Source organism: Pinus tabuliformis, chromosome 8, assembly GCF_031772625.1.
Source record: "Pinus tabuliformis cultivar Carrire ecotype Pingquan chromosome 8, CPIR1, whole genome shotgun sequence".
In the NCBI taxonomy this organism is placed as follows: Eukaryota; Viridiplantae; Streptophyta; class Pinopsida; order Pinales; family Pinaceae; genus Pinus; species Pinus tabuliformis.
Window position 1 is genome coordinate 434,404,275 of NC_142294.1, and position 26,579 is coordinate 434,430,853.

Genomic DNA, 26,579 nt, shown 5'->3' on the forward strand with positions numbered 1-26,579 from the left:
TTTCTGTCGCTTTTTGGGTTTTCACTTGTATGAGTACTTTTTCTTGATTTATTTGAAAACTTGCTGTCCTTTACATGTATACTAGCTTGTCCTAGCTCTATTTCAAATTTTGCTGCTATCTCACTGTTGTCGCATGCATGAAACTGTTTTGCATAGATGTTCGCCCAATTGACGAATGACCTCACCCACATGCATGTTGATATGTTTTCTCAATCCTCCATTCATATTTTGCATGAACTATTTATCACTTCTTCTATCCCTTAGTGTCGTCATGCATTTCATCAACTTACTTGCTTTCAGTTACCCGTCGATGAGTCGGGCCAACCTTGGCCCGGTCTCTATCTTCACGAAGGCTTCATTGTACAATCTAGAGAAGTAAGGCTCACCTTCGTCTCCAGATTTGCATATTCGGGCCCACCACTGGCCTCTTGGACTAAATTCTACATTTATGGAGCTCATTGGCTACTTGGCCCAAAAACTTGCGCAAATCTGTCCCTGGGCCAGGAGTCTGTCCCAGCTAGAATCACGCATTGCATAATCCTAGAAGCTAACGACCCAACTGGATTGTGCATTTTGCAGTTCCTGCGGTCAGTCAAGTCTCCAAGTAGGCCAAGCTATGCCTTGTGCAATCTTGGCAGTCGGTCTCTCGACCTCCCAGCCAAAATTGCGCAAACTTCATGATCATTCACCCAGGTATGTTGCAAGTCAGTTCTCATGTTCACTTTTGTTTTTGGCTGACAGATTGCTTGCTATGAGTGTTGACGTGTCTCCAGGTATCACAGGTGTTCATATGCCTCTCAATAGTACAGGCGTAATGGTTTCCAAGAGAGCAGAGATGAAGAAATTGTTTAGAGAATGCTTGGGGATGTAGTCAATCATGTGTCCATGGGCTTACCTACTCACGAAGACATCAAGTTGTTCGTGGACAAGGACATCAAGCAGCAGCATCATAGTGAGAAACATCATGAACAATATCTAAAGGCAACATATCGAATGTAGCGAATGCAACAAATGAAGCGAACACATCGAATGCAAGAGGAAGGTTGTTGATAACATAGAGGTGGAGAAAAGTTGCAAGATCAAGCAGATCCACTGATAATGAAAGCAACTTTGGAGACTGAAGCTATGAAGTGACAACATGACATGAAGATCATGTGAAGGTAGAATATGGAACAAAGAAGGAGTTGCATGCGTTGAAGCAGCAACTCAAGAAAAAAATGAAGATGCATAGATAGTCCAATGAGTTGCAGCAAGAACAGGAACAACAGTGGGCGCAACATGCACTCACGGATGAAACTGCGTCAATACAAGTGAAGGATCCATCCTAGCAACTGACACAGAGCAAACATGGTGAGTAGTGTTGTTAATTGCATGCAAAGGATCCAATAGCATGCATGTCATTGAGTGCATGCATGTAGTCCAACCCATTCAGCACACTCACCAAGGCGAAGACAAGAAGCAAGTCCAACTGGGGTTCAACATGCACTTCGGTGAGTTGATACGCATGACCACCAACACACACTTGAATATAAACATAGACACCATGCATCAGTGTGTTGCCAGTTCAACCATACCCAAGAAGACCTTGCGCATGTTAGCAGACGAGTTGGAAGAAGGGGCGAAACCAATCCACTCGTTGCAATGGAGGCAAGAGTTCACTTCAACAAAATGTCACCATGAGAAGCATGCACACCATCATGGATGACCAAGCTTGGCATCATCTCAAAAACTTCACCATAACAAGCATGTCAAAGAGTTGGTCTCACTACAGTGAACCGAGTGTCAGTAATGTCTTGCAAGGCTTGCTCAAGCCATGTTGTCCCACATGAATACATGTGCATTGTCATGTTGAGTCATGTCAAGTGTAAGTCAAGTGTCAAGAGTTGGATGTAAATGTCATAGAGTAGGTTAAGAGTCATGAGGGTAGTTGAACTGTCATAAAGGGGCATGTTAAGGGTCACCCCACCCTTTGCTATAAATAGTCCCTCATAACTCATTGTATGTGCTTTTGGCCAGCCAAGCTTCTATTAAGACTATCTTGAAGAAGGCTTGGATAGTATTGTAATGTGCCTTGGCTTCTCCACTGCACGGAGCTAGTACATCTCTTTGGAGGAGTAGGCGGATGTGGCTGTAACGTTCCACTGATGGGGCTAGTAGGTTTACATGGTGTATTGTATGATTGTGACTTACACTTCTTTTGTAATAAGATCCACCACATTTTCATGCATATGTTGTTATTGTAGTTGGACTGTTCCGTTTGCCTTAATGATATATGTTTTTTAACTTACGTACTTGTGTATGAACTTGTTTGTATGCAATTATATGAATCTTGTTGTTAATGTGTTGCACATGTTATTAATGTTGTCACCCTCTATGTCGACTGCTCTGTTGGACATCATACAGACCTTTCTCATAAGCCCAGTTATCTCAACCGTCACACTCGTCTTAGACTGATCCGTGAGTGTTGTTCATGTTATCTTACCTTGTATGTTGTGACTGATGCATCCTTGTCGATTGCTCTTCTAGAAGCTAAGCATGTCCTTTGTGTTGTGTGCTCCTAGCCGAGTTGGGACTGATTCCTTTCAACCTGGAACTCACCTTCATGTTCCTCTCCCTTTGAAGTGTTGGAACCTCTCATTCTCATTCCTTGACTCACTGCGTCAATCACAGCCTTGCTACTGACAGAGTTATCTTACTAGCCTCTGTGCGACATTGTGTTCAAGGCATTACCTTACAACCCATTGCTCGGACTTGTACACCAAACGATTTGAGGTCTAATTGGGACTTCTTACCAGGGAGATCCCCTTGACATATTGGCGGGTCTAGCACCGTCATCACCATGAGACCACATTACGGTATGAGGTGATTTCACCCCTCACTAAAGAATTCCCCATTGTTGTATAGAATCACAAGACCCGTAAGCACCATATGCTAAAGCCTAAATCCTCACCTTTTATCAAAAGGTAGACAATCAAAGATTTCCTCTATTGTTATCTTTAAGTGTGAGAATTCAATTTGCATTATTTTATTTTTTCAAAGGACATGGGGGTGAACTAGAAGTGATTGTTTGATCTATAGTCATGTTATGCCATGAAGTCAAGTAAGTGGGTCATTAAAGTTGTTTCAAGTTTGGCAGGGAGAGGATCAATGAATAATCAGTCATGTACAATTAGGAACATTTTCCATGCGACTGCACGAAAAATAGAAACCAGATAAACTAGTGGGATATATTAGGCATTTATTATGGCAATATTTCAGGGAATTGGGAATTTCAATCTCAGGCTCAAAGTGAAAGGTACTTTTGGGTGTGCGATGATATGTGGTTCCAACAATCTTAGTATTTTGAGTCACAAAATGTCCATACATAGCACTCTTTCCCTTGGTGTATTCACTTGTTAGGGTAACTTATTATTTTTATGGTTTCTTAGTGTCCTCTTAGGGTGGTGGCCTCATGTATAGGGTCTTCAAGTGTCTCACTCTAGAATTGATGGACTCAATCTTGGCTACCAATGCGTGGTTGTCTTAACTCCAACATTCTTTTACTCGGAAGACAATTGCCTTTCTGGATCTACCATGGAGGGAGTGCTGAAGGGAAACTTCAACATCCCAAAGTCTTTCCAAATGCCAATATAGTTAGAAATGGTGAGGGAAAGAATGCACGCTCGAGTTCATAGAGGCACTATAGGAAGAGGGGGATCGTGGACTAGGCATATTTAGCATATTCTGAGATATGATCAAGGCTTTTCTTGAGACATCTCCTAACACACAGAAAGCTCCACTCATAATGATGAAGCTAAGGAGATTCGGGGAAACTTGGTAAGTAGTGGCTTTGACACCTCAGAAGCACATGTCATGCCTCAAGTATAAATGCACACTATATTAGGCCTCCTAGACTATATTGTTTTGTAGGAAATGAGAGAAACTAAGGTGGAACTCTTAGCAAGAATGGATAGGCAGGAAGAAAGGGTCTCAACCCTAACCAAGAAGCATGATTTGTGCCTATCACAACTCCAGAAACTAGGCCAAGAGAAAAAGGAAGATGTTGAGGTAAAAGAAGATCCTTAAAAGCAATTAAATGACCCGCAAAATCCATGTTTAAGGCGATAAAACACGCAAAATTACATCACTTGATGGCCTTTATCATGCCAGGCTCCATAGTGCTGAGTTTTCTCCACAAAATGAGAGGGGACACACTAAATCTGATTCCATCCTTATAACAACAACAAGGTGTTCCAAAAAGCACACACAACTTCGGGACATCATGATCCATAGTGTTGGGCTTTATCCACAATATGAGATGGGACACACTAAATCTGATGACCTCCTTATAACAAGGTATTTCAAAATAAATAAATATATATATATATATATATATATATATATATATATATATATATATATATATATATAATTTCAACGATGCACAAATATATATAGATTCTTCATAAAACTCTTCACCATAGATGATGGGATGGATAAGTTGGTCACTAGCTGTAAATGAATAATGGGGAAGTGAAAAAGTAGCACTGGTATGACCAAAGTTGTACATTGAGCACTTTGAAATTGGAATCTGGCCTATTCAATAACTTTTCGTTTAGTATTTATATTCTGATTACAAAGAGGCAGATCACTCACTGAGATCAATTTTCTTTTTTTAATATTTATATTCTTCACACTATTTTTTATTATTGTAGATAATGTAGTAAGACCCATTATAGTTATTGTTCATTAAATATGTTGAATCATATTTTAATTTAATAAGTGGCCGACATCATGATGTTAATAATAAATTATTTATTAAATCTCGCTTGACAAAATTAACATAGAAACACTCAATCATCAAGGATTTGACATCTATATATATTAGAGTTAGTGCTAGATAAGAAGGTGAGAAATATCTAACAAAGGAAAGTCAATTATATTTTTGGATATGTTAAAGTGAAACCTGTAAAGACTTATTGAGTTGGGAAACCTATAATGACCTATTGAAAGCCTAGAACAATGTAACAATTCACCTCCAACGATTAAATATTGATATTTCTTTTTGACATGGTTTGAGCATGACCCATAATTTATTTACATCATTTTATGTTTTTAACTTAAGTTTATTGAGTTGGTGAATGTAAAAGATATTATTATTATTCTCGGTTTGAGCATGACACATAATTTATTTAGGGAATTTTATGTTTTAACTTAAGTTTAATGAGTTGGTGAATGTAAAAGGTATTATTATTATTATTTTGAGGTTTAACTTAAGTTTAATGAGTTGGTGAATGTAAAAGGTATTATTATTATTATTTTGAGGTTTAAAAGTGTTTACTGAATTGGGGATTGTAAAAGATATTATTGTTATTATTATTATAAGATTTAAAAGTGGTTTATCTGGTTGGTGAATGTAAAAGATATTGTTATTTTATTATTTTAAAATTTAAAGGTGTTTATTTATAATAATTTTATTTTTTAAAATTTAAAAGTGTTTATTTATAATGGAATTTTTGCTTTAGTTCTTTTGTTTATAGTTAAAGAAAAAATAAATTTTATTTGATTTTGATATCAAAACCTTTTTTATTGAAAATTGGTGAAGGGCATGTGATTTATGTAATAAAATAAATAAAGATAAGATAATGAAATTATCAGTATCTAATTACAAGTTGTATGCTTGGATCAATTCATATCATAGTCATAAATCCTAATTCAATGCTATATGTGCATTGTGAACAATTATAACGAAAAATATTTGTACATCTATATGTTGATTCATACTAATCTCTTTTATGATATTAGGTTATGAAGACTTTGTGAAATTGTTATTGGATGGCTTAAAAATAGCAAAGGGAATAGGCTATTGAGATGAAAGACATTTTCATAATATTAATATCAAAATTGATTGTGACATTGTAAATGTTATTAGTGTTATTAATTGAGTGATTTCATTCCCTTGACATCCCGTGTGGGGTAAGTCCCCTTGTAAAATATTTTACTTGTAATTATGTAACTATAAAATTTAAGATGGATAAGAGACATACACATATTCTATTGGTTGAAGAGGAAGATTGCTTCAGGAGTTGGTTGTTTTAAATATCAGTCATGGGCTGACTAAGTGGGTTTAATGGGATGTTTGCATTTAGTGGGTTTAAGTTATAAACAATTCACTACACACAAGCGTAAAAGAGGGGAACATGAAAAAGGGGAGGGCGATAGGATCCTAGTGAGAAAGATGGTTGTTGAGAGGGAAGGAAATTATATGAGGACTCAGAGAATTCAAGGAGAAAATAAGCTCCCGTGATAGCCCAACTCAGAAACTCATGAGGCTTGTTAATTGATAATCCCAAAGTAAGCTCTAATGATAGCCCAGCTGAGAAACCCATAAGGCTTGCTCACTGATAATGACAGAGCACAACTCTGATAATAACCCATCTAAAAGACCCATGAGACTTGCTGAATGATAATAACAGAATAGTGGTTGCACCTTAGATGGATGATAAATACACTAGAGACTATGTTGGTTGATAACTTTTGAGAGATGGAGGCACCCAGGCCTAGTGGACTGATAACACCTAATGGTATTTCCATGCATTTGGGCTAAGAAAAGAGGTGTAAGTTTCACTGAAAAGTTACTAGAGAAATGCACTCTTATTCCATTAGAGGTAACATAGATGATAGACCCTCCATGTTATTACTATACATCTCTCTCTCCACATCTTAATTGAGAGCCTTTGTGTCCAAGTACATAGACATGATGGGATGTTATATTATAAGTCCCTCTGGATAAAAGAAAATGTTACCTCCCTGATGTGAAATAGTTGAATAGCTAATGGGAGAAGGAAGTGTGGCCTTGAAAGACCCTATTTTAGCTGAGGATATTGGTTTAATCCCCTGAGTAGATGATGGTAGTATGTGAGAAAAGTGATTCACTTTTTTATTTGATCTTGATAGCTGGTGGGTGGAGGTGAGGCAACCGCAAGACACCCTATTCTTTTTTAAATTGGCTTAAAAATCCTTTGGAACCACTCTATATCAAGAGCTGGAACCTAGCTCACAGGTGACAATTGCAAGAAAGGCTTGGCTACAACTTATTTATGGTTGGGTGGAGAGTTGAAGTCCCAATCTCAATTGTTGAATGAATTTTAATAAGATAAGTGTTCTAAAGCCTTTGTGCATTAATTGTTATGCATATGTTTAATGTGTTCAGTTTAATGTCTATGATGATATTGGTTCACTGTGCTAATTTAATTCTTTTGATATAATTAGGAATGTGAATTCCTATACAATGTTAAACTTATGTGCTACGGATGAGCGATGGTTCATTATTGTTAGATTGATGTATCTTTGTTTACTTATATTTCAAGTGTGATTATTATATGTTCTCACAAAGCTATTAATTTCCTAGATTAATGGCCAAGGATGTGAATCTGACATGAAAATGTAATGCAAGTGTTTTGAATATCTTTATAGGAATACACTTATTCATGTATTCATTATGGGCTAAAAAGTTGGCTTAAAATTCTGTGTGTGTAGAGATGGGAATATCTCTGGTAATTAAAAGAAGGTTTATGTTGTAAATGAATTAACTATCCAACCCTAGTTCTAAAACCTATAAGCTCAAGAGAGATATCATTGTTTATATATATATCTATCTCTCTCTCTCTCTCTCTCTCTCTCTCTCTCTCTCTCTCTCTATATATATATATATATATATATATATATATATATATATATATATAAACACACACACACACATTTTTATGGCCAATTTAGGCTTATAAACACTCAAAATATCAAGAGGATAGCCCTGGAAAGACACACTTATACCTTGGTATATCTATATAACATGCATTGGAGGCCTTAGCGAAGGCCCTTATACGTGCAATAATAGATACTAAGTGTAGGGATGTAATTCTTAAGTTTGAAGCATAGCAATTTTGAAGGAAATGGCTTAACCCTCTTTGATCATGTGACTAGGTGTAGTGATCAAGTGCTTAAAAAAGGATAAATGTTGGCCTTCAAAGACCTCAAGACTTAAAGTTGTCCACATGTCCTGGAACTTTTACCCCAAAGAATTCATTGAGAGCCCCAAGGGAAACTCCCAAGATTTTATTCCCATGGTGACTTAGCATAGTGGGTCCAATTGGATGCGCACATCACAGTGACAAATGGAAAAAATTGAATTCCTTTACAATGTTGTTACATCAGACAATCCCTCTTGCAGACAAGGGAGATCTCCCTAGATCCTAAATGGAAGCTAGAAATAAGCAAGACAATTGAACTGAATCTTTCGCTAAGTTGAACTTGTTCGAATTATAAGAGCTATAACTAATGGATGAGCCTCTTACCTATTTCACGAAATGCCTGATGAAGATCCCTTGTTGTGACTTAATGAATTTCTTCAATGCTTGATAAGACCTGTAAACATAGACCATAAAAGGATCAAAAACACATGTGATATAATAATCCAAACAACTTAGCCTAATGATCAAGGAAATTAGGGATTGAATTTTCCTTAATAAACACTATAAACAATTTTAAACCATTCATCATTCTAATAAGACAAATCAATGGGAGAAAGTGTTCATTTGTATTAATAAATGATTAAGAGGAGACTTACAACCTTCGCCTTGATGCCGTGAGGTCCCTCCCAAATGCCTTCAATCTCCTCATTAGATGACAATCTTTCCAATCTCAAACCAACAACATAAGTTTGTCTTCTCTAAGATCTAACCTCCCCAATCCCTGTACCCTCTAGTCATTTTATAGGACAAGAGGGGAAATTTTTAGATCCATAAGAGGAGGATGAGACTCCTTATGTTACACAATAATTTATCACCGCTTTCACCCCCGGTCTTTCTACTGTGCCATATGTCCAAGTCAAACATGCTCATGTCGAACAAATGCTCCCCTATGCTGCCAATTGACCCACCTTTCCTAAGTTATCTGCCTCATCGCAGCTATTGGCTTAATATACGCGCTGAATGGTGCTCATGAACTGTCCATCCGTGCTGCCAGCGCGGAAGTACATCTGTTTCCCGCGATGGCCCAATTTTATGCCCCAACACGGGGTCTATGTGTTTCCTTTAGCGATGATCTCACTAGATACACTGACCACTCACGATGTCAGCACTGAAGCTCAATTATGTACCCGCGATGATCCAGATTGGGCGAATTGTTCCAACAATCGGCCTTCTAGATGACTCCAGGCCTGGTTGTTGGCCTAGTTTGTGTCGCCCTTCCTTCCCTGGTGTGGCAGTTCCATCAATTGTGCTACCTTCCTTGATGATAAGCTCTCCTTTCCACCTTTCATGGAGGCTCCTCCTCCTATTTAAACACTCATCTTTGATATGATCAGCTAGTTGGTATAGTTGGTAGTGGGAGAATTCTTGATTGAAACAGTGTTGTTAGTGCTTTGATAGATAGCTGGTGTGAGTGTGATAAGTGTGAGAGTGTTTTTAGTTTGGGGAAGGTTGTAAAGTGCCCTTGATTTCATGTCAAACTTGTGAGTGAGAGAGAGACTTGTTTTGGGAGATTCATCATCCAAGAGTGAATGCTTGAAGAACATGCTGGCTGGACCCTTTTGAGAAGGCTTGTGACGTCAAGACTTTGGTTGTAAGCTTACTCTTATTTCATTATTAATGCAATCAATGATGTTTTCCTATGTCTTGTATGCAATGTACTTGATAGCTCATGACTTCTTGACTTTGTGAGTAAATGGTTTATTGTTGTTGCCGGATTACGTGCTTTGTTGTATTTCCTTTGCTTTGTTTCAGGTTGATCACTCATTGAGGAGAAGGAAGCGGAAGCTGGAGCAACACAACGGAATTCCATCGACCACTGGTTGAGGTAGGCCTCCAACTTGAACTATTTAACGAAAGCTATTGTTGATCTATCCTTGTTTGTGACTAGACCCACTCTAGCGCTAGAGGGGTTGCCTCTATCCACAGAGGGAACACTTTCCTGCATCACAAATTGGAGACTCCGCTAGGGAGTCTATCCTTTGTCTTTCCCTTTGCTCTTGTTTGTTTTTTGAATCTGGTCTCTTTTGGCTTTTGGGATTTTTTTATCAGTTTCTAGGATCACCTGGGTTGATCTGGGAGGTCCCTCTATTGTCTGTTAGCATAGCTAGTTTTTGTTTGGGAGTCTTTGGCTTGTTTGCCTTGGTTTTTTGCATCATCGTGGAAATTGACCTAACAGTCGTTCTGACATCACGATCACACTTTTGTGAAATCCTATGCATCATGGAATAACACTGCACAGTCGTGACGATCCTGAAAATTGGACCATCGCGAGAAAGACGTGTACTCCTGCCCTGACAGCACTTTGCTGCTACAACTAGCTCTCTATCAGTGCTAGTTGCTAGTGTTATGCCTTTGACGACACCTGTAGAATTTATTTTTTCAATTCTCTCTCCTAAATTCGCCAGTCTTATCCATCCCTTTTCCTTTTTGCTTGCTCAGTCATTTGTTTTTCATTGTTTATAGTCAAGGCACTCTTGCTTGGGTTTTGTTCAATGAATCTTGCTTTTTCGTCCACGTAACCTAGTTCATTTTCTCAAGTCCCTTGAATCAGTTGTCCTGGTTGCTTGGTTTTCTTTTTTCCTGAGATTCGTTTACAAATCCCTTATTTGTTTGATTGAGCCTTCCTCATTCTTTGTTTTTGTTGATTTTTGGTGATAGTTATTGAACCGGTCTTAAGTATTGATTCGATCCCTTTCGCCACCGAACATAGATCACAATTGTTCGGGTCAACCGATCTCTTCACACTTGCTTGTTGGCTTCTTTGAGTCTAATTTAAACCATTAAAAATAAATAAAAAAATTGCATTTGTTTAGTGTGTGAAAGTGAAAGTACAATTTGCATTTCAAGATTCCATTTTGAAAAGAAAATGATTAGATCTCTCATTAGTAGTTCTCATGCATTATAGGACTTGATGCTTGTGTGCATTGTGTGACTACATTCGGCTTGGTCTTCTTGGTTTGGAAATGATCTCTCTACCCTCTCATAGGTAGGTGTTCAATGAAAGAAAAGATATTTTATTCATTTTAGCTGCACCCTAGGATTTGTTGAATACATACGGTAGGGCCTTAAACTGAAACTTAATCCAAGATCAACTTTAAAATGAACTGAATAAATCTAACAACGCATTGGAACATAACGCTCATTATTTAGAGGTCTAGGCTAGAGACGTGCTCCAACGTCGTTAAACCTATTCACTATTGTTTTCACTCAAGGTTGGGTGATTCGTCCTTTTGTGACTCAATAGTGGTCTAGTACGGAATTGTGCTCCCACGTACCGTCGAGTATATGGGGAGACCCCACTAGGTTATCATCCTTTATCCTTAGGAAGCTGTGTTTGCCACTTTACAAGTTGTAACGCACCGAACACAACGTTTGAGAAGATTGACTGCCGTACGGGAAGTCCTTGGTTTTCATATGATTGCCAAGGTGTATATGCAGTTTTACAGATTGTCTGGTAAACCTTTTGCCTAGTTCTCCAGAGTAGTCACTTTCGCTCCTTTTCGGACTCCCTAAAAGAAAAGGTTCATCTACGCACTTGTCACTTTAGGCTCATTAAATATTCGAAGGTGACTAGAGTCATCTTTTTTTCCTTTTCTTGACTCTTTAAAGATGAAAAGGTCAAATTGTGTTCTTGTGTATTAAAATTTATTCGGCCACGATTACATTTACCCAGTTAGATCTTGTTTGCGTTCAGTTTGAGTAGGGTCCTCTTTTCATTAGTTTTCCTAGGATCTTTGAATTGAATCATCCTAGCAGAATCACCAATCCCATATCCTGTCCTAAGTGACCAAGGGTCTCCATCCTCTGTCGCTCCCGAGGTACTGGTTGTCAGTGACACTCTTCCTGTTATTCTGAGTGTCCAACCACTTAACTCTCGCACCCCAGAGGACGAGTCTTACGATATTCAGTGGAACCCTATCTGGGAGCCTTCTGAGGAAGACTTTCCTGCTACTCCTCCTAGTGCTATGATCCTGATGTCTTCCTCTGATATGGATGAGACGGCTCCCGTCTCTGGTGAAGAATCCTTTGTATTAGAAAGTGAAGTACCTATTCCAGAAGTGGGAACTTCACCTTTTCGTGAAACGGGAACTTCACCTTTCCGGATAACTTCCCTTGGTGTTACATTTCCGTTAAGGTGTAATGCTTTGGTGGACATCATTGGATCCAGGGCTCCCCTTTCGAGTTCCATATGGTCTCGTACTGTTCCTCCGACTTCGGAGTCATTTACCCCTCAGATTCACAATGTCACATCTGTTTCGACCATGCCAACTGTCTGTGTGGCTTCTTCGACCCCTGTTTTCAGTGCCACCACTGCTTCGTCAGTGATTACTACTGTTGTTGGACCTTCTGTTGGTCCTACTCATCATGGTGGCCTGACGGTAGGAGTTGTTAATCCCACACTAAGTGCCCCACCTTCTTCCAGTTCTATTCCGGCAAGGGAGGCATATGATCAATATCTGCAAGCTCTTCGGAATCTGGATCTGTAAAATCCATTTAGCTATTACGATTCTCGTGGATCTCACATCTATTATCCCGGACCGATAGCAACTCAACTAGCGGTTAAGGTCACGGTTCCGTTGTCAGTTGCTTGGGGCACCACTAGTTATCATGGTGGCCAAGCATCACCCGCACATCTTCAAGGGCCACCATATCAAGGTCAACCGTCTCACAGACAACCTTATCTAGGGAAACATGGGGGCCCACAAGGACAACCCTTACAGGGACAACATTCGGCCTTTAGTGGTCCTTCTTTTACCTATATCGGGCAACCTTCTAGAAACCTGGGACAACCTTATATGCAACAAGGTCAACCCGGTGTCCAGCAAGGCTACCCTTCTGGGTAGGTTGGTCAGCCTTACGTTTAGCAAGGCCAACCCACTGTCCAGCCAAATCAACTGTCTGGACAAGGTCGTCCACCTCGAAATCAACCAGGCTAACCAACTGTCCAGTCTGCTCAGCCATTCGACCAGTCGGGACAACCCTCAGTTGTGCAAGGACAACCCACTACCCAGCAAGCTCAACCTTCTGGGAAAATGGGGCAACCACAATCTCAGCTAGGGAAACCTTTTGGCTAGATGGCTCAGCCTCAGTTTACTCAAGGACATCCGTCTGGGCCTGCTCAACCGGGCATTCGAACGATGGTTTCTTCTCAAGCGCCACCTGGTTTTCAACCCCAGTCTGGGTTCCAGACCCAATTTGGTCCTCAAACACAGGATGAATCCCAATCCCAACCTTCCTATCAGACCCAGCCTGGCTACCAGGCTGCGTTTGGAGCCCAGCCACCTCATGGTACTCAGCAATCCCAAGGGCAAGTCCAATTTTCTCTGTATCAAAATTATCAACAACTGTAGGTAAATCCTTATCAAAATCATCAGCAACCCTATGTTACTCCTGCTGGTCAAGTTGGTAATCAATGGAATGCTGGGGGGCAAGTCCAGGGTCAACCATCTAGCTATAGCTATAACCCCTATGGGTAGAATCTCTACGGACAAAACCCTTACGGGCCTAGTCCATCTGGACAGAACCAATGGGGGCAACAAACAACTGGATGGAACTCTAGTACTACCTCCTACCCGTGGCCCCAAATGTCCTTTAATCCTCAGCTACCCTTTTTAGCAATGTTGGAATTACCGGACGTGTCCAAACTGACCAATGATCCCATTCTTCATAATCCGTATTGGCCACTTGTTCCAACTAAAATACCAGGTGATTGTCCCAAATATGATGGCAAAGCTGGAGAGGATCCCTAAGCTCATGTTATGACGTATCACCTGTGGTGTTCATCAAACTCATGGCTCGATGATTCGGTCTGCCTTCGTCTTTTCCAAAGGACTCTCACTGGCTCTTCTGCTAAGTGGTATATTGAATTAGCTCGCGGATCCTTTCAGGACTTTAACTCGTTAGCTATGGCATTCCTAACTCATTTTCAGTTGTCGATTCGTTATGAAACAGGCACACATCTCCTCACATCCTTAAAACAGACTACGGCTACACATATATCTGATCATATCCATGAATGGAGACGACGTCGTCGTTTGATCAAGTTTTCGATTCCCGACCAGCTGTTGGCTGAATGGTTTATGACTTCATTTATCGGTCCAATAGCACGGGACATTGCTATTGGGGCATGTGTTACTGAAGAGCAAGCTATCGCACGTGCTCAGTACCTTGACTTGGTCTATTGCTAGTCTGGTATGTTATATGATTATTTTCCTGATGCTCCGAGACTCAGAACTTCCATAGCTCTGCCGACACCCTCCGTTGACAGTGTCATCGGTTCTGTTAATCCGCCTTCTAAGAAATCTTCTGCAAATCCTGGGAAGCAAAAGTCGAGTGCTTCAACTAAAAATACTTCCCAGGCTACATCCAATGCTGGTAATACTTCCGAGGTGAATTTCGTCCAGTCCACCACAGCAGAAAAGAGAAAAATAAAGCTGAATAGCCGATGCAGGATTCCCCTAAGCCTCCACCCAAGGAAGATACCAAATGCAAGCCCAAGTATCATTTCCTTATCTGTGACGAGGATCACTATACCAAATACTGCCCAAGGCAGTCTGAGGTTAGTCACTTGTTGAAGGGTGCCCCTAGGACTCCTGCCATGCTCAAAGAGCCTTTTCCCTCGCAACAAACTCAAATGGTGGTTGATCCGTCTCAATCCTCTTCTCCTTTTGGCTCTCAGGTATTTATGGTTGGGACGATTCCCGTCCACATTAGTACTCGGGAAAAATAATATCTTTCGCCTACCGAGAAGGAGCCTGAGGTCCCCTCTAGTGCTCCTCCGTCCAGTTCTGGTCCCCTTCACATTGAGCGACCCAGCACTGAGATGATCATCCACCCCCCTCCTAAGGGTCTACTCTAGAAATCTTTGTATAACCCTAATGCTCATGCTGCCTAGCACTATAGCATTGTTGAGGACTTAGCCCAAGCTCTATCAGCTATGTCCATGTTAGAATTTCTCTGGAGTTGTCCCTCTCAGAGGAAGTCTTTGCTATCGGCCATCAGCGGCATTGACCCGACCGACTTAGATCTGATTACTTTTGACCTTGAAAGCCATATATCAAGACTGCCCCACCAAATAGCCTTCCTTATCCAGGTCATCATCAATTCCAAAATGATCCATCGTACCGTCATTGATGAAGGCGCTTCTACTTGCATAATGTTTGTTGATTGCTAGAAGGCTATTGGTTCTCCAACTCTGAGCCAGTCTCCTACGACCTTGGAAGCCTTTGATGGGAGAGAGTCTCATCCTTATGGTATACTCCAATGCTTGCCCATTACATTGGAAGGAAAGACGGTCGAAGTGGAAGTTGAAGTCGTTGATGCAAATTTAACTTACAACCTCCTTTTAGGACGAAGCTGGACATACGCCATGCGAGCCATGGCTTCTGCTCTATTTCGTGTCATTTGTTTCCCTCATCAGGGGAATGTTGTCACCGTGGACCAGCTATCCTTCTTCGCCTCATCCTCTGAGGGAAATGTGCCTTTCGTGGAACATACCTCTGTTCCTCTTGAGAGTGTGGGTGTTGGACTCTTTAAAGATCCCGCCCTTATGGGTTTTTTTTCAATCCCACCTCCTAACGTCGCCCTATTAATATGATCTCTGTTCGTTCTGATCCATGGGTTCTTCCTCCTCCAGATCAGCTAGAATCCTGGGGCGATGAGATGTCGTTGGGTCCTGCCGAGCTCAACTACGTCGAGATTGTTTCTGCATCAGCTCCATCTTCTGATTCTGCTCCTTTGAGTAGAGCTCTCGACTTGTATGTCCATTCCCCTTGGCTTGGAGACAACGCTTCTTCAGATCCATTACAGGAAATGTTTCCTACTGACAAAGCCATTATTGAGACTGTGTCTTTTGAGGAACCCCCTTGGTTTGATCATCACCATTGTTCCTTGTTTCTCCCTACCCATCGGGAAATGCTTACTTGTCTTGAGCGGTTTGCTTCTCATTTTCCTTTTCAACCTCTTCAGACTCCCATCTAGATTTATCAAGTGTCTTCTGAAGGGAATATGGGAAACATTATGCAAACCCAGCCGATCGACATCTCTGTTAAACCAGGGATTGTCGAGCACATCCATGTTGGAGTCACGTGTACTCCAGAGGAGATTCAGCTCTATACAAGTCTTTTTCGTGAATTTCGTGATGTGTTCACTTGGTCTTACAAAGAGATGCCCGACATCTATCATAGCATCGTGGTGCATGAGATACCTACCTATCCGGGTGCTAAACCTGTTCGACAGCATCTACGCCCCGTGCACCCCCGAAAGGCTACAATTATTAAGGAAAAAGTTGAAAAGCTTCTTAAGGCTGGTTTTATTTACCCCATCCCACTCACAAATTGGGTTTCCAATATCGTCCCTGTTGCTAAAAAGCAGGGCACTATCAGGATCTGTGTCGATTACCGTGATATTAATCAAAATTGTCCCAAAGACAACTTCCCTACACCTTTCATTGACAAGCTCATTGGTGAGTGTGCTAGAAGTGAAATATATTCATTCATGGACGGCTTTTCTGGATACAACCAGATTAATATTGCCCCTGCTGATCAACATAAGACCGCCTTTATCTGTTCGTGGGGCACTTTCGCCTATAAGAAGCTCACTTTCGGCTTAAAATATGCTGGTGCCACCTTCCAACGCACAATTTCATATGCATTTCATGATATTCGGCACCTTGTGCAACCCTACCTGGATGACCTTCTAGCTCATTCAGCGAAGCGCCAGGACCATCCGACCCATCTTCACGAAATTTTTATCTATTGTAAACACTATTGTATCCGGCTCAATCCACATAAGTGTGTCTTCTGTGTCGAGTCAGGCGGACTTCTCGGGTTCATCATCTCCTGAGAGGGTATCCATTTGGATCCTCTTAAAGTTGAAGCCATTCTGAATCTTCCTCCCCCTGCTTCTTTGCAGCAATTGCAGAGTCTGTAGGGAAAAGTAAATTTTCTACGACGATTCATTCTGAATTATGCCGAAGTGGCTAAAGGCTATACACAATTATTGAAACACGACACCCCTTTTCGTTGGGACGCCGCTGCTCAAGAGTTGTTTGAACACCTCAAAGCTCTCCTTGTTTCTGCTCCCTTGTTACGTCCCCCTGATTACCACAGGGACTACACTCTTTACTTAGCTACTGCTGACACCACTATTGGCATGGTTCTAGTTCAAGACGATGATGATGGCACTAAGCATGTCATTTATTATCTCAGCCACAATTTACTAGATACAGAAACTCGCTATGCCCATGTTGAGATGTTGGCTTTGGCCGCTCTTTGATCCATCCAATGTTTCCGCCATTATATTTTATTGCATACCACAACAGTGATTTCTAATTACAACCCGATGACGTACATTTTATCACATCAGTTACTGGGGGGCAAGTACTCAAAGTGGATTTTCATCCTTCAAGAGTTCAACTTGGAGTTTACCACTGCCAAGTCCAAGAAGTCCCTTGTTTTCACTGAATTGCTTTGCTCTTTGCCATCTGCCACCGCACCCTCTCGATTAGAGGACCATATCCCAGATGAGACTTTGTTCTTGATTAGTACCCTCGACCCTTGGTACAGGGACATTATTGTCTATTTACAGATGTCCTATTTCTATCTCGATTTGTCTAAGGATGCTCGGCGATGGATTCGACATCAATCTCAACCTTATCACATTATTGGGGACACCCTGTACCGACTCGGCACTGACTATGTCCTCTGCCGATGTTTAACACTCGAGGAAGCTGAATGAGTTCTAAATGACTGCCATTCTGGCGCCTGTGGTGGTCACATGTCCGGATATGCCACTGCTCAAAAGATTCTCCATGCTGGATATTTTTGGCCCTCCATCTTTAAGGATTGCATTCTTGTCGTCTGCTCTTGTCATGAGTGCCAGATCTACCAACAGAAAATGCATGCGCCTCCTGCTCCATTGCACCCTGTTGTTACCGTCGGCCCTTTTGCTAAATGGGGCATTGATTATACGACCTATAATGCTCGCTCAGCTAGGGGGCATGGATGTATCATCGTTGTCGTTGATTACTTCACAAAATGGGCCGAGGCGATGCCTACACTATCTGAAGACGGTCACACAGCGGCGCAATTTTTGTTCAATCATGTTATATCATGATTCGGAGTCCCTCAGGCTATCGTCACTGATCACGACAAGCATTTCCGTAATCACATGATGACCGAGTTAACAACATAGTTGGGCTTACGGCATGATAGCTCGACACCATACTATCCTCAGGCTAATGGTCAAGTGGAAGCCGTCAACAAGGTTCTAGTTACAATGCTTCAACGCACCGTTGGCATGCGTAAGTCCAACTAGCATTTTGATGTTGTTCTCCGCCTTATGGGCCTACTGAACGTTAGTGAAGGATGCCACTGGGTTCACCCCGTTCCAATTGGTTTACGGTCTAGAGGCTACCATTCCGATTGAGTGCGAGATCCCTTCGTTAAAATTAGCTATCGACTTACTCCCCAACACTACTCCAGTAGAAGAACGCCTTCTCTATCTAGAGTGACTAGACAAGACTCGCCGGCTGGCCTCTCTATATATTGAAGCACTGAAGAAGAGAGTGAAAACTCACTTCGATCATACTGTCCATCCCCGTTCTTTTGTTGAAGGAGATTTAGTCCTGCTTTATGATCAAGCAAATGACAAGCTGGGGGTAGGCAAATTCGAGCCCATGTGGCATGGGCCTTACATTGTAAAGCGAGTTTTGCAAAAAGGGGCCTATGAGCTGATTGACTACGAAGGGAATCCTCTAGATAAGCCCCGAAATGGGCTATATCTAAAAAAATATTATGCATGAACCCTGTGCACTCTGATTTGTACATATGTGTATAGCAGGTGTGTTGTGTGTGTGTGTGCTTTCATGTTTTGGCTTGGTGTGTAGGTGTAATTTCCGCTTATTTTGTCTTCTTGCTTCGTGTGTAGATGTCTGGTACACCTTACGTTGGTTCCGTTGATGGTGCCTCCCGTAGTACACTCAACTTGTCTTCTATGGCGTGGGTGATCTATGATCCTCACGGTGAGTTAGTAGACCTTCAAGGTGTCTGTCTAGGTTGTACCACAAACAATGTCACTGAATATAGTGTTCCTTTTGAATTATTGTCTGAGGCTATCAACCTCGGCATTCATGCATTGGTTGTGAATCTAGACTCCCAGCCTATTGTCCACCAGCTTAATGGTCGTTATTCCGTCAGAGATCATCGGATTTTAAGGTTGTATTTACGTGTTAATTGTTAGAGAGGAATTTTGATTTAATCACATATCATCACATTTCAAGACGATTAAACACGTTAGCTGATGCATTAGCCAATTATGTATTAGACAGACATTTGCATAACATGTAATCAAAGCAGAATATAGAAGCATTCAAAACACAATAAACCATAGAAATATGTATATATATCTCGTGTTGCGCACCAAGGTGCTCAAAAAATAAATGTACATGTCCATCTAGAGTTTGTGCTCTCTATACAACCGAGACACATGTCTCTCAAAATCAGTAAGATAAAACCTAGGTGACTACTGTGGTGGGTTATGCTCCCTATAGCATACCACTGCCCGTGCAACCCATCTCAAAAGTCAGTGCAACTTAGGAATCACTCCTACTGTGTGGATCTAAAACTCTATGGGGACCTCTTCGATCCCCATATAATCCGGGATCCCCACTATCAGACCCTCGAGGTTCTGTGCCACTATCTCTATTGAATTTCCAGCCAGAGGAGCCAAGGCTAGCTCCCTAATACCCTCTGGATCTCTCCGCACCTGTGGAGCCAATCCCTATGGGTATTACTGGTCCTACGTCTGCATATACCACAGAGTACTTCGTTAGGACATGTACATGAAAAAACCAAAAACAAAATAAAAAATAAAAATCCAAAAAATAGCGTGACTAAGTGCCTTACCACCATCATCCCACTGATCGCTAGGGGGCAGCTGCATGTTTGGATCACCATGGAAATCCATCCCAGCATATGGCCAGTCCTCGATAAAGATAGTCTGGTGCTCCAACCACTCACGGAAAAATATCCCCCATGCCACTGGGTGTCCGCCACCTCCTCGTGGCATCACATGAGCCCACCGGGTGATCCTAGTCTCCCGTGGTCTGGGTGCATCCAAATCCATGTCCTGTAACTGTAGTGTCAGCACTCGCTCCAGCATGAGCGGGATCAAGATGGATCCATGGCCAAACTGCTTTGTCTCTCCTCGACGACAGTTGGTGAGTTGCCTCTTTATGTTAGCTGTCACTGTCTCTGCCTAGTTAAACATGGTGGGATTAAGGCATTCGAGAGCCAACCGTAGTTGAGTCTTCGATGCCTCATGTTGGGCTTGGGATCCCACTACCATGGTTACCATAAACAGCGTTTCACGAAGGACTATGTCGTCCACTGTTGGGATAGCCACCTTCCCACTCTTTTTTTTTCGTGCCCCGGGGCACACTCGTGCCATTATCATATCCAGTGATTCGCCCTCGGGATGTTGGCCCTCCAAGATCAGCCTCTTACCTCGTCGGGACAATTCAGTCAAGAATTATATGTTTTTGTAATCAAACTCAATATCTCGGTCGTGGATTATGAATTTCCCATTCGTCGGGTTCCATGCACGGATTATTAGCTCCAGTAAATCCGGTTGGGACCGGAGGTGAGGAGTGAGAAAGAACTTGAGCAATTCGCATGCACGTAAGGTGTTTCAACATCTGACATCAGCAAAAGCCTCTTCGTCGTTAACATCATGGGTTCTCTCCTGCCAAACGAAGGACATGGTGCCCTGCAAAACAAGAAAAAATGAATTAGAACCTCGGTTATCAAATTCAATTCGTAACTTGCATAAAAGAAATTGTTTTGCATTGCCATCGCGACTGTTTTTAAAATAGTCGCGATGATGCGAGGTTGATAGTTCAATTTTTTCGCGGTCAGCGCAGAAGTACATCACTTTCCTGCGATGACCTCGGAGCGTTACGTGTAAGTCGCGCTCGGTCATCGCGGAACCGAGCGGTAAACCCGCGATGACCGAGTGGCAGACCCACGTTTAAAAATCCACTCAAACTCCCATGTCCAACAATCAAATTCAACAAAAAAACTACTCAAATGAAGCGTAGGAGAAATTCCACTTACTTGGTGAAAGTTTCACAGCGAACCGTCCACGAACGAGGCCAAAATTAGCTCGAGAAGTTAGCTCTGGTTGGTGCTCCAAAATTCTCCAATGGTAAATGAACAGTACAATGGTAAAAATGAAATGAATTACCCCCTTTTTATAGTAATTTTTCAAAATATTTAAAATTTCACTTTAGAATGTGGGTTTTTTACCATTTCTGTATAGTTAATTGGAGGTTTTTCGATTTTTAATTATCTACTTATCATCTATGTCGAATGGGTCTTATGTTTTGACGTCTCTTGTGCAAAACCACAGGTCATGAAGTTATACATACTTCATGACCACTTGGTCCAAGAGTCGTCTTTAATGCTCTTTTCCAACTTAAAACACGAAAAAGATAGCTGAGTTATCCCTTTCAACTCGTTAAATGAAATGAAAGGCTGTCTACTTTAAGCTCTTTTCCCGACCATGTAACTGAGAAAAGATTGCTGGGCTTTTGTCGTTTCAGGCACGCTATTGGTAACGAAACGATGTGGTATCGATCACTTTTTTACTTTTCTGGGTCGACACTACTAACCATGAAAAAAAATCCTTGACCGTAATGGTCAAGCAGTTCTTTCGATTATCGTTTTATACCTTTTCGGGCTCGAGAGACACAAATTTATAAAAAAGGACCCCTCTGGAGTTTTCTTTTCTGTGTCTTTTTCAAACTCCCTAAACATGAAAAAGACTCTGAGTTTTACCTATGTCAGACTCATTAAAACCTGATGACATTGGACTCGTCACCATGACGAGACTCAAGCTTCTCCTCCCTCGGGCTCATTAAACTATTACTAGGTTGGATTCAACGACAAGTTTATCATTTATTGTCCATGGCAGCTAGTCACTCTTGAACATCAACGCTTCTGCTTCTTGTCGGGTTGGGACATCCATACATCGTCATTTGGCCTTCTGCGGGTTTGGTTTGTCATTTAGACTTATCTGATCCATGTTGTCTCCATCAAGCCTCAAATCCCTTGGTACTAGAATGCTACCACCCTCTAGAGTCGTGTCGCCGACATGTTCAAGAGTATAATCTTTCTGCAATTTACACCTTTGTCTCCTCCTCTGATACTCTGTTTCACCATCTACCTCTTGATTCCTCATCTCGTGTCGTTGATGGGGGAAACATTATGGCCCTCCTACAATGGATTGTCTCCTGTCGACATCAGCTCATTATCCAAGAGATCGATTTAGGGACCCCCCTTTTAGTACCTTGGAGCTTTCATGCCTCAATGGCAAGTTCTTCGCACCTGACGGTCGACTTGCATCATTGGTCATCGATTGGGTGATTCCACGAGCGTTTGACTTCAGCTCCTTTTTCACGCGTCGTGGATTGTACTGGAAAGTACCTTGAGAACCATTGTCATCATTGGTGTTTCTCTCACACTTGTTAACAGTTTACATCATCGACCAGTAATCAAGCGATTTTCTCTCATGCTCGACTTCAACACCTCTATTCGCATGTTAGAACTTGTACTATGGTTGGTTGGGGTCAAGATCCCAGGCTTAGATTACACATGCTCGGGCTGCGTGGATTGGTTGGTGATTGCATGACTCATTGATGGATGGCTGCGCCCATACCTGAGTCTTCATAGATGGCTGCGACCATACCTTTGTCATTTTCATGGTCTCATTAGCTGGATGGCTACGTCCATACCACAGACCTAATTTATACATCTTTTGGATGGTTGCGTCCATGCCTAGACGACATGTAATTCACTATCATAGATATTGTACTTGTGCCTGCAGGTCCTTCCAGACGATGTTCCAGCTCAGTCGTTTTGTAAAGTGTTTCACCCCTCCCACTCTCTCGAGATTCATACTTTAGGGGGCATCTGTTACACAGTAATTTATCACTACTTTCACCCCTGGTCTTTCTACTGTGCCATGTGTCCAAGTCAAACATGCTCATGTTGAACAAATGCTCCCCTATGCTGCCAATTGACCCACTTTTCCTACGTTATCTGCCTCATCATGGCTATTGGCTTAATATACACACTAAAAGGCGCTCATGAACAGTCCATCCGCGCTGCCAGTGCGGAAGTACATCTGTTTCCCGCGATGGCCTGATTTTATGCCCCAGCATGGGGTCTATGTGTTTCCTTCAGCGATGATCTGACTAGCTACACTGATCACACATGATGTCAGTGCTAAAGCTCAGTTATGTACTCGCGATGATCCAGATTGGGTGAACTATTCCAAAAGTTGGCCTTCTAGATGACTGCAGGCCTGGTTGTTGGCCTAGTTTGTGTCGTCGTTCCTTCCCTGGTGTGGCAGTTCCGTCAATTTTGCTACCTTCCTTGATGATAAGCTCTCCTTTCCAACTTTCATGGAGGCTCCTCCTCCTATTTAAAAACTCATCTTTGATATGATCAGCTAGTTGGTATAGTTGGTAGTGGGAGAATTCTTGATTGAAATAGTATTGTTAGTGCTTTAGATAGTTGGTGTGAGTGTGATAAGTGTGAGAGTGTTGTTAGTTTGGGGAAGGTTGTAAAGTGCCCTTGATTTCATGTCAAACTTGTGAGTGAGAGAGAGAGACTTGTTTTGGGAGATTCATCATCCAAGAGTGAATTCTTGAAGAACATGTTGGCTGGACCCTCCTGAGAAGGCTTGTGATGTCAAGACTTTGGTTGTAAGCTTACTCTTATTTCATTATTAATGCAATCAATGGTTTTTTCCTATGTCTTGTATGCAATGTACTTGATAGCTCATGACTTCCTGACTTTGCGAGTAAATGGTTTATTATTGTTGCTAGATTACGTGCTTTGTTGTATTTCCTTTGTTTTGTTTCAGGTTGATCACTCATTGAGGAGAAGGAAGCAGAAGATGGAGTAGTGCAACGGAACTCCATCGACCACTGGTTGAGGTAGGCCTCCAACTTGAACTGTTTAAGGAAAGCTATTGTTGATCTATCCTTGTTTGTGACTAGACCCACTCTAGGGCTAGAGGGATTGCCTCTGTCCGTAGAGGGAACACTTTCCTGCATCACACCTTCATTGAGGGATTATATTACCATGAGAAAAGGGATGGAGATGCATCTTCTAAGGGTTATAATTTGAGAATTCATCACCTGTAAACTTTTAGTTGGGAAATGTTCGACCAACTATGTTTCTAGAATGTACTTTTTATTTTTACTTTCTAGAATTCATCTGCATGGGTTTATAATGGTAGACAGAGTGCATCTCTGTGCTGTTCTCGGAGTCAATTTCAGTGCATGCCCTATAAACTGTAGATAAAACGATGCATGTGAAACTTAACAAGGTGTGACAACTATTTTTATCAAATTTCTCATGCACTTCAACATATTTTCGGTTGTTGTACTTCTTAGGGAGTTGGTTCAAACATGTTCACGGATGGTAAAAATATCCATAAACTGATCAAGTATCATGGAGACAAATTGACATGTAATAGATTTCCCCCTAAAGTATGAAGTCTGTAAAAACAAGTTTAAAATTTTGAAGCACTTTATCATTCTAAGAATCAGATTAGAGGCAATGGTTGGAAACTTGCAAGGAACATTCAAGGAACATAATGCAAATAAATATAAAAAAATAATCTTTCAGGTAGGGAATACCATACTCAGAGTAAAGAGAACTTAATGAACAAGCATGGAAAAAATAAGATCATACAGATGGTAGACACAACGTGGACACAACCATTTGTCTATATAATCATGAATATAAAATTTCCTTGCAACCTAGATTTATGAAACTAGATCCAGGGTCTTGATCTCCATCTCTCGATCCACTATACGATTCTAACGATGTGAGTGAATGTCTCGAAATCGAAGATGGAAGAAACCACTTGATTACCGATCAATGATGTGAACCATTAACAAGTGTGAGAGAAACCTCCACTAATGACAATGGTTCTCAAGGTACTCCTAGTAGAATCTATGAAGTGTGAATAAGTGATCTGAAGTCGAACACTCATAGAATCATTTGATCGAAGGCCAATGATGAGAACTTGTTGTCGAAAGTAAGAAACCTACCATTAAGGCATGCAATATTCAAGGTACTGAATATTTATAAATTAGCTTCCTAGATAATAAGTTGAAGTCAATAGGAAGTTATTCGTCATAGGAAATCCTACGACACAAAACATGATATGAAGTTTTGAAAATAGTTTGAAAGGACTGACTCAATGATGGCCGACGTGAATGAAGGCATATAATTTGCAAAGGGTTTCTAACTAAGGTTGAACTTCTCTTGAACACCTAACAACATGAAAATTACATGGGAGCATTTGACTTAACGATAATACCCAAAACCATAAAGACTTTCAATGAGGTTCAATTAATTATAAGGAAAATCGATTTCCCATCCCAGACATGAATGTGATAGAGTGTCGTGTTTAAGAGCGACATGCTACCTTTTAAAATTGATAATGCAAAATGGACACCTTCCCTAACTTCCCCCCACCATTGCTGGCAAGTACCACTTTATTTCTTACAAGCTTGAGGAGGATAACATATGCTTGGATTGTAAGCTCATCCTTCGGATGAGTCCATCAATGTATCTTCAACGAACCCTAGGAAGGAATAGTTCAGTCTTGTTATGCTTAACGAGTCCTGTACTGTTTAATTTTTTATGAGTCCAGTAAAGTGGTAAATCGATATCATTTTCTTCTAAGATTTTGAAAAAGACACAAAAAGGAAACTCATTCAATTCTTTTACTATAAAATTTTAACGAGCCTAGAGAAAGTAAAGCTCGGTGTTTTTCATTTTTAGAGAGTCAGAAGAAAAACATAAATAGACTCCATCGGGTTCTTTTTTGTCAGTTTAGTCTCTCACGTCTGAAAAAGGATAAAATAATACAAGAGATAACTCTATTGACCATGTCGGGTCAACGTATACCTTTTTCGTAAATAGTCCTAGCTCAGTCCATAAAAGGGGTAAACTTATATTGAGTGGACGGTTGTTCATTTACTTTTATGAGTTCGAATGAGCAAGTACTCAATGATATTTTTGTTTTGAAAAAGTCTAAAAAGTGCTTAAAAGAAGACTCCATTATTCATATTGAAAAATTTCAAAAATGATTCATATTGATTTTGTAAATGATTCTGCACATTTAAACACAATAACTTGTCATAACTGCTCAAAAAGGGGCATTTTCACTCCCACAAAGGTTCAAAACATAAAAAATAATATTTGTAATCTCCAAAAACTTATAAAATTGGTAAAAAGTAATTTAGTTTTACCATTTTCATTTTCACCATTTCAGAGCAAAGAGAGGAACTTTTTATCATCAAACTTCTAGGACTGATTCCTAGCCAACCGTGGATGAAATCGTGCATTGTTTCTTCTTTGTAGAAGATCTCTCCACAACTTAGCTTTTTATCCATTTAGATTTTTTTTTGAGCTTTTATTTTATTTTTTGGAGTAAAACTTTGTTTAAAAATGCGCCCTTGGCCCTGCTTGGGTTTTTTCCAAT